At 39.4% G+C, this 4,949-nt stretch overlaps 1 long non-coding RNA gene across 1 annotated transcript in view; it reads right to left on the bottom strand.

Annotated features, from left to right (window-relative positions):
* LOC117960793 overlaps positions 1-4,949 on the bottom strand; it is a 27,227-nt gene that overhangs the window by 14,747 nt on the left and 7,531 nt on the right. Inside the window, exon 2 of the long non-coding RNA XR_004660227.1 lies at positions 1,650-2,148. This is a non-coding gene — a long non-coding RNA (uncharacterized LOC117960793). The remainder of the gene's footprint in view (positions 1-1,649; positions 2,149-4,949) is intronic.

Genomic DNA, 4,949 nt, shown 5'->3' with positions numbered 1-4,949 from the left:
AGGATCTGAATACTTTTTCCACTGTTTGCTGTCCTAGCTCCTGTATGGTTCCTCATCAACCGCTGAAAGAACGCAGGCTAAAACCACATCTCTTCCCACCGCGACTTGGCTGAGGAGATGACGGTTAAAAACAAATGTTGCACTAATGTTGCACTTGAAGCTAATGTACTTCTATGTGGTTCTTGCGGTACTGAGTTTATACCTTCATGGTTGAATGCACTTATTGCAAGTCACTTTGGATAAAAGCGTCAGCCAAATGAAATGACATGTAATTTAATGATGTCTGAGTAAGAAGTATTTAGCAAGGTCAAAAAATAACTTTAAAAGTGACTGCTTTCTTTAAAATTCTCTACCTGAGAAATATCTAATATTCCTCATTAACAGTCGTTGGCAGTGGGATATAGGGACATTTCCTTGCTAATGAATTTAAAAAATAGGACACCATTACATGTGCTTGGGTTGAAAATTAGCTGACGTGCTCACTAAAACCTAGGACTGCAGTAATCCAACATCTAAAGTCATTTGTCTGCATCAGGAAACCTGTGTGTTTCTAAAACATGCTGATCTGGGACACAGTGGAAACTGTTGAATCAGTGTGTTACGTCCCTAACACAAGACTAAAAACACAAACTACTGTTTTAATGTACTGCTTTGATGAATTATGCCACAGAATACTGATTTTGTTTAGGTTTTTAAGAGCTTACAAATAATACATGCAGAAACACACACACACATAAACAGACACACACGCAGACAGACACAAGATAGGGGAATGCAAGAAGCATATACATATGTATATGTGTTGAAGCTGTACATATTTGAGTGTCATATTTTGAGATGTTGCAGAAATAGGTCTGAAATCTGAAAAAATATTATGGAAAAGACAACCAACCTAATCAGAGTATTAAAAACACGGGGCAGCAGCATTGATACTGGCCCCTGTGGTTTACCATCATTTTAATAAATACATGAATTATGTGCATGGGAAAGCAAGTGAGTCTTTAATATTTGAGCACATGGGTGTGTTGTCATAGCAACCCACATGTACAGTATGAGTGTGAGTGGCAGCTGTCATTGATGAGGAGAGACAAACACATGGGAATACAGAAAGGAGGGCAGGGAATATAAAGGAGATAGGGTGATGGGATTAAAGAGTGAAGAAAGAAGAGAAATACATGAATGCAGAAAGAGAGGCGAAAAGATTGTGAAAGAAAAAAGACAGAGCCCGAAATTGATATGGAAAGAGAGGGAGTGGGGGATTGGCGGAGTAAGAGGTGTTAAAACCGAATGGTAAGAAATGTAGGGTGAAAAATCCTCCTCATTCACACATTAAGATCTGCCCAGCGGGCAGATACACACGGGTAGATGGGCAGGGGACAGATGGCCAAACAGACAGGTGGACAGGAAGATGTATTTGTTACCTAGATAAACACACAGAGCCACACTGGCAAATAAGAACATGCAGAGATAGTACATGGAACCCTTAGTGTAGAAAGGTGCAGTATATGGACAGTAGGGTATTGCAAAATAGCTTAATTATATTTACTGGTTATTATACCACAGATTCATTGCTGGGAAGTCCTACTGCGTCTTTAAAACTCAACCCTAGAACTGCAGCTATATTAAGTTGTATTTCATTCATTACTGACCATTTGCCATTCCCTCCAGAAGAACGTGATTATGCGATTGCATAATTCAATGCATTAGCAGCCAAAGTCTGCATATTTATGCGGGGGCTGCATTTTTTTTTAAATGCCGCACTTTTGCTGCATAAATTGCTGATTTCTGTTCAAAGTAATGCGGGGCTTGCATCATTTCATAATTCCTGCATTTCCGTAGCAAAAAAAGTCACATATATCTTAGCAGAAAGTTGAAAAATGTTGCGTTTACTTCACACAAGAGCAGCCATTTTCCCCTGTTGCCATGGGAATGTTATGAAGTAACATAATTACGCAACAAGACAGTCTCTTTTTCATCAAACTGCAGTTTTTGCAAGTTCCAGCAATTTCATTGCATAAAATTGCATAAATATCCCGCATATTCCATTGCATTTTTTAATAAAACGTGCCGTATAATCAAGGATTTTTGTCCGCAACAATCACAAAAAATACTCTGCATATTTGTGGAAGGACTGATTTTCTCACCATGCTGATGACAATATCTTGGCTGAACGCTGTCCGCTCTCCCTTTTCCCATGAGGCATAGTGTTTCTACTTGCAACACATGGCATGCATGAACACAGACAAGTGGTAGAGAGAGAGAACTCTGCTAATCAATCAAATAAATAAAAATTAAAAAAAATCTTGTTCTTTATAAAACACAATCTATCAGAGGATGACTCAAATATTTATATATAAAAGTCATGATAATCTACCTTGAAAGCCACTGATGGTGGTTAGTGTGTGCAGGGCTGCAGCTCTTTATGCATTATACATTACGGGTGTATGAAAAATGGGATCAATGCGGTCCCCTTTGGCTGCCTCTGGGGATGAAAGCTAAGGGTCATATTTGTTTAAGGAGGCAACTCGTCCTTTGGGCCCCTTGGTATGATGGGTATGTCGGTGGTTTATGTTGCTCATGACCCGAGGTTCAACTCAACAGCCAAAACAAGAAGACTGTGTTTCAGTATTGAATTACACATGATTAAGCTTAATGGGTGTTTTCAGGTCTTCAGGGCAAAATAATGGTTATTTGTTGCAGCTACTCATATTGGTTATTTTCAGATACAAACTCAAATATTTCTTTTGTGTGTCAGCTAAATTGTTTAAGGTTTGAATAAAGTTTGGTTTTTTAATGCTCAGAGCAAGGACCAGAGGGAGAAACTTTAATGTTGCATCATCAATATGAAAATGTCCCCAGTAGTCTCTCTCCCTAGTCAAATCGCACACAGTAACAGGAGGACCAGTGAGGAACAAAAGTGGCTTCACCTTGTAAAATGTTACTGCTCTCTGTAAAAATGGAGTCCAAGAATGTCCGAGGTGTTCTGCCATTTACACCAAATCTAATAAGACTTTATTAGGACATGGTAGGAGACAAGATTCTTTAGGGCCACTCATTGCCATAGAGTGGAAAAATATGGAGAAAATTCCTTTTCTTCAGCTCACGTTGATCCTTAGTACCTTTTCCAAAGAGTGCCTGCAGATATTAAGACGATAAATATTAAAAAAAATCTATACAGCATAGTACTGTGATATTTTCAGGGGCAAAAATGTATCAATACACAGGGGCCAAGTATCAATCTTTTATTAAATATGTGTTGGTCAGATTGATCTTTTAAAAAAAAAAATACTGTACATGTGTTGGTCAATTTGTCTGCTTGACAATCCCATTTTTCAGCAATAAAATTAAAGTCATATGAACAAACAGAGAAATGTTTATTTTTAGATAAACAGCTGTTGACAAAGTTTCCTTTTGGGGACATCATTTGAAATTTTGAAAAATTGGAAGTTGGAAAAAAGATTATTAACTGCAATATATCTCAGAATTTTGCAATAGGTTTAATATCACAATAAGATGGTATTGTGGTGATGTCATACCAGGAGACGTCTGGTTATTCCCACCCCTGATAAATAGGCCTCAATCTGTTTGCGTATTTACATAATTTAGGGATACTTTCCCCCTTTCATCAGGCCTTATTGATGTGGGTGGCTCTGATGCATTTTTTTTTTACATACAGTAACAAACTTGGTGCAGCTGGGAACCATTCTTGATTTTTGCTTGGACCCACCGAAAGCTCCCCCACTGAGCCCATGTTGGCTCAACACCCGACTTTGAGAACCACTGTCAAGTAGGTTTTTCGTTATCTCAGTTCACCAGCGATAATATAACACCCTGCGCTCTCAGCCATGCAATCTGATCGGTCAAAGAGGCATTCAAACCATAGTCATGGGTCTCGTAAAATATTGCTAGATGTGTTTTATTAGATGCATTTAGCAACCAAGGGGCTAGTTTATGATCTCCCTAGCTGTGTCCTACCTTTTATTGTCATGTTCACATAAGCCTCCTCCTGAGGAAGCTTTTCACTGAGCACATGTGCCGCTAACTGCTGCATAAAAGCAATGATACCCAGGAGGGACTGTTCTAGTACTGTTGTGGGTACTTTGTTGTTCCGACAGTACGAGTATGTCTCTAAATCATTGTCATACCCATAATCACAATAAAGAATGCCCTCTCAGGTATTATTACTGTAATAACTCACAACTGGATGCAGTATATGGAAATCATATTTCAGTTAAAGTGTGCTGACTGCATGACAGAAGAAAAGCCAAAAATTCTTTCAGCATATTATCTAAAATTCTCACCATGCTCACCGCTTTATGAAACAAAAAGATGTTTTGCTACAGTGCGGTCTCCTGAACCTGGCGTCCCCGCCTCAGCTCTGATAGATTTTCTATGCAACACAACCCAGAGCAGGTTATTGGTTTATAAAATGGCGCGTATATGTCGGTGTCTTTGCCCTGCCATCCGTCATGTTGCGGTAGTTAACATGGCAGAAATCCCCAACTACAAGACACACACACACACAGAGCTCACCTGCTTCTCATTGCTCCGTGTACATCTGTCTGACCTGGAGAAGATTAGATTGAGGCACTCCAGTTTGTGTGTGTGCGTGTGTGTGTGTGTGTGAGTGAGAGAGAGCTGTCAGGGGAACTCAGTTGATTTAATCTCTGCTCTCCTCTCTTCAGAAATACTGGAGATGTGGCGCACACATCATCCCACACACATTTTAAAGCCCGTTTATTTGAATCCACCGAACTAAAGAGGAATTTGCATGAGATTTAAAATGTTAAAGAGGTTGCATATGACAGAGCACAAAACAGTGCACATGTACACAAACACACACATATACACATTTATATACAGAAACACACACACACACACACACACACACACACACACACACACCCACAGTGAGATTTGTGCCTTCAAGCTTAGGTGCCCCTAACACA

This window comes from Etheostoma cragini, chromosome 17 (assembly GCF_013103735.1).
Source record: "Etheostoma cragini isolate CJK2018 chromosome 17, CSU_Ecrag_1.0, whole genome shotgun sequence".
NCBI lineage: Eukaryota > Metazoa > Chordata > Actinopteri > Perciformes > Percidae > Etheostoma > Etheostoma cragini.
Note: the sequence above shows the minus strand (reverse complement) of the source record. Positions and strands in the feature narration are given on the sequence as shown.